Source organism: Apium graveolens, chromosome 5 (genome assembly GCF_009905375.1).
Source record: "Apium graveolens cultivar Ventura chromosome 5, ASM990537v1, whole genome shotgun sequence".
Taxonomy (NCBI): Eukaryota; Viridiplantae; Streptophyta; class Magnoliopsida; order Apiales; family Apiaceae; genus Apium; species Apium graveolens.
In genome coordinates, this window is record NC_133651.1 from 180,490,195 (window position 1) to 180,499,297 (window position 9,103).

At 35.0% G+C, this 9,103-nt stretch overlaps 1 long non-coding RNA gene across 1 annotated transcript; it reads left to right on the forward strand.

Moving 5' to 3' along the window:
• On the forward strand, nucleotides 1-669 carry LOC141724959 (uncharacterized). Its single transcript, XR_012576950.1, has 4 exons — nucleotides 1-116; nucleotides 205-264; nucleotides 433-526; nucleotides 642-669. It is a non-coding gene; the product is annotated as an uncharacterized LOC141724959 (long non-coding RNA).
• Nucleotides 670-9,103: the final 8,434 nt, after the last annotated feature.

The window sequence follows — 9,103 nt, forward strand, 5'->3', positions numbered from 1 at the left end:
GATTTTTGATGGATGACAATGGAGATTGTTTGCCGCCCATGCAATTGAATGCAACTTCTGTAAACACTGAGATGTTTTTTGACAAAGCATTTAATTACAACCTGATGGTCACTTTTGTATCCTTCTCTAACATTACTTGATCAAACATTATGTATTGATAGATAGAGAATGGTTGATTTTCCTTAATCGTCTGCCATATATTAGATCTCTATCCTTCAAGTTCTCCTGTTAATTCAGCAAAGGAAACATAGCAACACGCAATCTGTAAGGGTTCCATCTCGATCCTATATGTTGCTTCTGTAGGATTCTCAATTTGTGCCAGTGATCAGCTACTGCAGTTTTGTTGTTTTGAGACACTTGTACCGTTCTTATTTTATGGATATCTGCAGTTTCGTTATATACTAGCTGACGGATATTCCATCCTACTGTCAGGGAGCTGTCAAAGTTTCAAGTTTCACAATTGGACAACAGGCTATCATGGATGCATACCTTTGTCTTTTACATCTGACTGCAGGAATCACAGTTGGTAATTAGAATAAAACTTATTCTCTGTCTTTGGCATTGACCAAATTATATTATTTTTAAAAAACTATTTCTCACTACTTGTGTTCTCCATAATCGTCACTTCTTCATGTATGCAGAACAATTATATAACGCATTTGCCACTGCTGCATTCTTTAAGTTTGTTGTCTTCTCTTTTTGTGAGTTGAGATTTTTTCTCCATATATGGAAGGCAAATAGGCCTACAAATTACATACAGAGTGTGGAAGCGAGGCGTGAACTTTCAGTTCTTTGTATTTATTTCTGTGAGTAAAAATTTTGCTTAGCTGTTTGTAATGAATTTATGTTCTGTATGCATACCTTTGAAATTCATAACTTGAGATTCACATTGAACATTTATCACTATGAATGCACTTATACCTGAATCTCGGGCCACTCTGTATAGGAAGATACCTTTTTCAATTTTAAATTTTGAATTGCTTCCCCAATCTAACATGTATCTCTGTTACTTGGATTACGTGTTCTGATATTCGTACATGCAATGCTAAGATTATGATCATTTTATTGCATGAGCTTGTGCAACGTTGTGCTGTTATAGTGTTTGGCAGTATATGTAAGGTTCATTCTAATAACAGAAGATATTATTATACCAGAAAACATAATCATGATTCTTTTGAGTGGATATATACAGTTGCCAGTTCTGCTCTAGAACAGTTGCAATCCTAAGCTATACTCTTCTTCTGCATTTGAAAGAAAAGCATTTGTGTACTTGTAAAATAAGATTTCTGATAAAAACATTTGATGGCGTATAACTTTTTTGTGGAATAAAAGTTATGGATATTTATTCTTAGTAGGGAAGTAGTGCTACTTCACACTCACACATCTTTATGGTTTACGTTTTGCAGGTGGTATCCTTTTTGGAGTTATTCTGTGCACGTATGAGTTCCTTAAATTCCTTCCAGTTATTACTCTGGTTGTGCACTCCTACTGGATACCTCAGATCGCCACAAATGTTTTTCGTGACCCAAGAAAGCCACTACAGCCTAGTTACATTATTGGAATGAGTGTAACTCGGCTTGCAATTCCTTTATATATCTTTGTCTTTCTAATTGGTCATATATCACACTTATCTACCTCCAAAATCCTGTATTGGTATGTCATTTAAAATTACAGGTATGTTAAGAACAAGTGCGATCACTGACACCCAGCTCTGATGATTGTTCTGCCGGACATTGATGACATGAATATGCTGAAAATATCGATATGCATCTCACAGCAAATGAATTTTTAGGACATGGGCGAACTATTTGTAAGGAGAGCTTTGTTATGTTAATCATTTCAGTTCCATATCTACCTTTGGGGATACTAGAATTCAACATTGATTTTGATTTTAAGCTTATTAGTTTTCTAATGTACTTAATATTTTAGCTGGTCAATAATTATTACTTTGGTTTTGGTTGGTTTTGTAAGAACAATTTATACTTGATAATGTTGGTTAATATAAGTGTATTGTTAGTTCATTTTTCCCTTTTTTTGGTTTGGTGCTTGTTGGGTTTAAATTCATCATAATTTTAAAGAAAAAATTGATGTATAAATACTAGGATTATATCACTTTTATTAGATAAAAACTGATGTCTGAAAACTATTAAACATCACTTTTATTGGTTAAGAACTGATGTTTAAAATAAAAAAACAATGTCTATGAGGGTTATATATATCAGTAATTAAGCTTAAAACCGATGTGTAAGTTCTGACAGACATCGGTGTTTAACCGATGTCTAGAATAGACATCACCGACAAAGACATCGGTTGACAAATAACATAGACATCAGTCAAAAAACGATGTCTATTGACTTTTTTCTTGTGATTGAACATCAGAAGGTTATTAAAAGCATTAATGTAACTCATGGGGAACAAATGATGGATCAGCTAGTCACTCTCAACATAATAATGAAGAAGGTCAATCATCAAGAATTAATCTTCCTAGAAAAAGGATATGGAGCAGATACCATCCCTTTAAATTAATTTATGGTGATCTAGAGAGTGGAGTGAGGACTAGAAGAGCAACTGGGAATGAATGTCTGTACTCTGGTTTTCTATGAGAGGAAGAACCTAAAAAGGTTGAAGATGCACTCCAAGATCCAGATTGGGTGATTGCAATGCAAGATGAAGTCAATCAGTTTGATAGGTAAAAAGTTTGGAAGCTGGTACCCAGACCAAAAAGAAAATCTGTTATTGGAACAAAATGGTTATTCAGAAAAAAAAGTGGATGAAGATGGCATAGTTACGAGGAATAAAGCCAGGCTAGTTGCTAAGGGGTATTCGCAAGAAGAAGGAATAGATTATAATAAGACCTATGCACCAGTAGCCAGACTTCAGTCAATCAGGATGTTTTTAGCATTCGCAGCACATTCAGACTTTAAGTTATATCAAATGAATGTGAAGAGTGCTTTTCTGAATAGGGAGTTAGAAGAAGAAGTGTATATGGAACAACCGTCGGGATTTGAAAATAAAGATCACCTAGACTTCGTATACTTGTTGTTCAAAGCTCTCTATGGACTCAAGCAGGCACCTCGAACTTGGTATGAAACTCTCTCTGAATTTTTAATTGAAAGTGGTTTCATAAGAGGTATCATAGATAAGACTCTCTTTCATAAAATGCACAAAGGTAGTATGATATTAGTACAAGTCTATGTAGATGATATTATCTTCAGTTCTACTAATGATGAGCTTTCCAAGAGATTTGCTAAGTTAATGCAGAGTAAGTACAAGATGAGTATGATAGGGGAACTCAACTTCTTTTTGGAACTTCAAGTAATTCAAAGAAAGGACGGAATCTTCATATGTCAGTCCAAGTACATCAAGGAATTACTGAAGAAGTTTGGACTAGAAGATTCAGCCCCTGCCAAAACTCCAATGGCCACAGCCACATAGCTAGATGATGACAAATCAGGTAAAAGTGTCGACATCACTAGCTATCGAGATATGATTGGATCTCTACTTTATCTTACTGCAAGTAGACTATATATTATATTTGCAACTTTTTTATGTGCTCAGTTTCAGGCTAACCTTAAAGAGTCTCACTTAATAGCCGTGAAAAAAAATTAGATACTTGAAGGGTAATCCAAATTTGGAAATTTAGTATTCTAAAGGCACCGGTTTTGACTTATGTGGCTATACAGACTCTGATTTTGCAGGTCGTAGAATTGTCAGGAAAAGTACTTCGGGAAGCTGTCAATTTCTGGGAAAAAGGTTGGTGTCTTGGTACAGTAAGAAGCAGCACTCGGTGTCCACCTCAACAGTAGAGGCAAAATACATTGCAGCAGGTAGCTGTTGTGTTCAAATATTGTGGATGAGGAACCAAATCCAGGATTATAGATTCCTGTTAAATAAAATTCTAATATTTTGTGACAACACGAGTGTCATAGCTATAACCAACATTCTCGTTCAGCACTCAAGGACCAAGCACATAGATATCAAGTACCACTTTATTAGAGAGCATGTCATGAATGGTACTATAGAACTTCACTTTGTTCCTACAGAACGGCAAATTGCAGATATCTTCACAAAACCACTAGATGAATCCACCATCTCTAGGCTGGTTAGTGAACCTGGGATGTTAAATTCTACTGATTGACAATCAGTGATCAAAAACTAAAATTTAGTATTGGTAAAGTCACTGGTTGATAAACTCTATATTTATAGAACTTGTGAATTTACCTACCTAATTTTTCTTTTTGTTGAATAAATTATGATTAAATGAATACCTCATGCATGCTAGCTATATTTATTTGTTGGTATTTATTTAATTATAATACAATAATCATTGAGTGCTTGGATTTAATTGAAAAATGATTAAGCAATTAATTATCTAAATTTTGATTGAACTTTATTATGTATGGATTATGATTCACATTGAATATTTATAAAATTCATGAATAATAAAATTAAGAAGCATAAAATAATTCTTATAATTTTATTGGCTTATATTATTAATTAATATAATTGTCAATATTTTTATAAAAATTATTTGTGATAGTTGGTATTTTATCTTGAATTTTAAACATTTAATTTGGATTTCAATTTAATTGAATTCAAGTTTATTTGAAATTTATAAATTTTGGGTGAATTTGAAAATAGGCTAAGTACAGACCTATCTCGCGATTCTATCAGGGTTTCCCATGTACAATCACGAGTTAGGAAGTTTATCGCGAGTTAGATATTTTTCTAAGTATTTAACATATCTCGCGATTTTATCAGGGTTTCCCCTGTGTAATCGCGAGACAGGATAAATTCGTGAGATAGCATATTACTTAATTAATTTTCAAATAAAGCCACTATATTGCGATCCCTCAGTGTTTCCCTAGGGTAATCACAAGATAGCCTTAAATCGCGAGTTAACTGTTAATTGCTTTTATCAGTGTTTCCCCTGTGCTATTACGAGATAACACTTAGGAATTTTGTGTGTACCTTACTTTTTAGTATAAATAACACTAATTTCATTATTTTTAATTCTTTATTTAGAATCGCAAGTTGCAGGCATACACACAGACATACACACACATTCGTGACTTAGGGTTCATACTTTGGATTGGTTTTAATCTTAAACAAATCATTGTCAAATCATGTTTAGAGACCAGATTAGTGTTGTTTAGTTTCTAAGCTTCATTTTGGTAGGCTGATTGTTAAGTTTAGTAACCCACATCTGTTCGAACAGTAAACTAGATATAGATTCTTGATTCATCGATTTAATTTGATTTTAAGTGGATTAACATTAATTAAAAATCACCAATATTCATAAAATTTCCAATAGCTTAACATAGTCAAATTTCATAATTTTTGAAAATTTTGTGAAATTTGGAATTTTTGGCTCGAATATTTAATTGTATTAATAAAAAATTCATGTAATTTAGTATTTTTGATTAAAATTTGACGAATTAAATTTAATTAAAATGGCTTGTCAAATAGTATTCAAAAAGACCAATTACGTATCAATTCTTGAGGTTGACTTGTCACGAACCGACTTTCTTGTTAACTGGATTTGGTTCTTGAACAGTGAGTCAATTTGTCGTTATGCACTAACCACTCCCGTACAGGTCAATGTCAATCTAATTAGACAGGTTTATGCTATGACTACCCGAGCCAGTCAAGGTGACATCTTGGGATTCAAATTAAAGATTGATAAGAGATACGTCACTATGAGTGAGAACAACATCAACACTGCTCTATAACTCCCTATTGACAATTTTGAGGCTTATCCAACGTCGGGGGAGTTAAATAAAATTTCAAATTCGTATAGTGTGACAGAATTGAAGATGAACATCATAGCTGAACAATCAGATGCAAACAAGAATAAACACACACAGAGTGTGAGAGATTGTAAAAGTCTTAATTGATTAATCTGAATCTCTTAAACTTGATTACAACACTTGATCAGTATTTATACAACTAATGAATAATAGGAAAAAGTAACAACTTGTAACAACTTTTCCCGCCACATTCTATTTTACACACTTGAGTTGACTGCCGTTGACCACTCTGTTTGTTCTGTAGCTGAAGTAGTAGCTATATCTGTAACATCCCCCCTCAAGTTGGAGGGTTTGAACAGATTGCAAACTCCCAACTTGGAGAGAAAGAGTGATAACTGATGAGAAGACAGAGCCTTAGTATAAATGTCTGCAGGCTGATTAAAAGAGGAAACATGAGCAGTTTGAATAATCTCAAGCTGCAACTTTTCCCGCACAATATGGCAATCATGTTCAATGTGCTTTGTTCTCTCATGAAAAACATAATTAGATGCAATATACAAAGCTGATTTACTATCACAAAATAGAGTAACAGGTGTGATATTATAAAAACCAAAGGTATGGAACAGGCTTAACAGCCAAACCAACTCACAACATGTGTCAGCCATACAACGATATTCAGCTTCGGCTGATGAGCGAGACATGGTGTGTTATTTCTTACATTTCCAGGAGATCAAAGAGTCCTCTAATTTAACACAATAGCCTGTTAGAGACTGCCTAGTAGTTTGGCAGCCTCCCCAATCCGAATCACAAAAAGCAGTCAAAACTGGTGACGAAGTAGCAGACATCATTAGACCTTGACCAGGTGATCCTTTGATGTACCTGATGACTTTATAAGCAGCAGTGAGATGATCAATCCTAGGTTTAGCAAGGAACTGTGACAACACTTGCACAGAGTAACTAAGATCGGGTCTGGTGACAGTCAAATACAGAAGTCGACCCACAATTCTCCGATACAAGGAACAGTCAGAGTCAGATAAAACGACACTCTTATTATTCTGAAGAGAGTGATTCTGTTCCATTGGAACTACAGATGGCTTTGCAGCTAGCAAACCTGTATCAGCTAAAATGTCCAATGTATACTTTTTCTGATGCTAATATATACCAGCTGAAGACCGGGCCACTTCAACTCCAAGAAAAAACTTTAAATCTCCTAGATCTTTGACCTTGAATTTGGTACTCAAAAATGCAATGATGCGTTGAATAACTACCTTAGAGCTACCAGTGACAAGAATGTCATCCACATAGACCAAAACGGTCACAAATTCAGCTGAAGTATGAAGTGTAAACAGGCTATTATCTGAATGAGACTGAGTGAAACCAACAGATTTTAAGGCATCGGAAAATTTAGTAAACCAGCATCTGGGTGCCTGCTTAAGTCCATATAATGACTTAACCAGTTTGCAAACCCAATTAGTTGAATCTGTAATCTGATTCAGAGTAGGGATAGAAGACAGTTGAAAGTATCCAGGAGGCACTTTCATATACACAACTTCCTTCAGATCACCATGAAGGAAGGCATTGGTGATGTCCAATTGTGAGATGGACCAACCTTGCGCGGCTGTAATAGCAATGAGGAGCCTAACAGTTGTCATTTTTGCCACTGGGGCAAAAGTCTCAAAATAGTCCAGACCATACGTCTGAGTAAAACCTTTTGCAACCAAGCGTGCTTTGTACCTCTCAACAGAGCCATCAGGATTATATTTCACTTTAAAAAGCCACTTGCAGTCAACAATGTGTTGATTGAGGGGTTTTGGTACTAACTGCCAGGTGTGATTACTTTCTAGGGCATCCGGTTCAAGTTTCATGGCAGCAAGCCACTTAGGATCAGTAGAGGCTTGTTTATATGTGTAAGGTGTAGAAACACTAGCAGTAGCACACAAGTACTTGATATGCTTAGGTGTAAAAGCATTATAAGACAAGTAATGTTGAATAGGATATGAACAAGAAGATGTACCTGGATTGGCAGCAGTAGTCCCTGCATTGTGAGTGAGATTGATGGTGGATGTGGGAAGACCCGTGAAATCTTTGAACTTGGCAGGAACAGTTTTATGTCTGGCTGGTTTTGATATGACAATAGGCAATGATTCAGTGGATATGTTATGTTAAGAAGAGTGAAGAGAATCAGAATTGGGTTCAGATTCAGGAATTATTTCAAGGTGAGATGATTCAGTGTGAACTACATCTGATGCATTAGAAGGAGGAACATGAATATCAGAAGTATCATCAGTCACCACAGAAAGAGGACAATCAGGAAAAATGTGAGATGTGGATGGAGTAGAAGGAACATTTTGTGAGGGAGGAATATCATAATTGTCATTGCTCGAAGCAAATGGGTAACAATTTTCAATAAAAGTCACATCTCTGGAAATATGAATTCTTTTAGTTTGAAGATCTAATACTCTATATCCTTTCTTATTGAAAGGATATCCAAGAAAGACACACTTGATAGTTTTGTCAGAAAATTTATCTTTAGGAGAGTAAAGGTCATAAATGTAGCATAAGCACCCAAATACTTTCAGTTGAGAATAATCTGGTGATTTTTTAAAAAGAATTTCATATGGAGACTTAAACTGTAGGACAGAAGAAGGAAGCATATTGATGAGATGTGTAGCCGTTAAAATACAGTCTCCCCATAGTGATATTGGCAATTGTGCTTGAATTTTTAAAGATCCTGCAACATTTAACAAATGTTGATGTTTTCTCTCTACAACCCCATTTTGTTGTGGGGTGTAAGAGCAAGAAGTCTGATGAATAATTCCTAAAGACAATAGATGAGAGGATAAATCTTGATTAATAAACTCAGTTCCATTGTCTGTTCTCAGGGTTTTTATGGTTTTGTGAAATTGATTTTGCACATATATGATGAAATTTTTGAGTAAAGAAGGTACTTGAGATTTTTCACTAAACAGAAATACCCAAGTGCATCTGGAACAATCATCTACTAAAGTGAGAAACTGGTTACATTTTCCATGGGTGACATGTTTATATGGTCCCCATACATCACAATGTACTAAATCAAATGTTTCAGCAGAAGCAGAGGTACTAATAGGAAAGCTGGCTCTCTTTTGTTTGGACAAATGATAGACATCACAATGAGTACTGGACAGAGTAGTACTCGTAGGGATACAAGAAATGTGATCAAGTACAGTTCTAGATGGATGACCCAATCTACAATGCCAATGATCAATTTGACTAGAATTACTACTAACAACATGAACCTGAGACATAGGTAGCAATTTATGTTTGTAGAGCTTGTACAGGTCTTCTTCCAACTCACCAATCTCTTTCTCCAT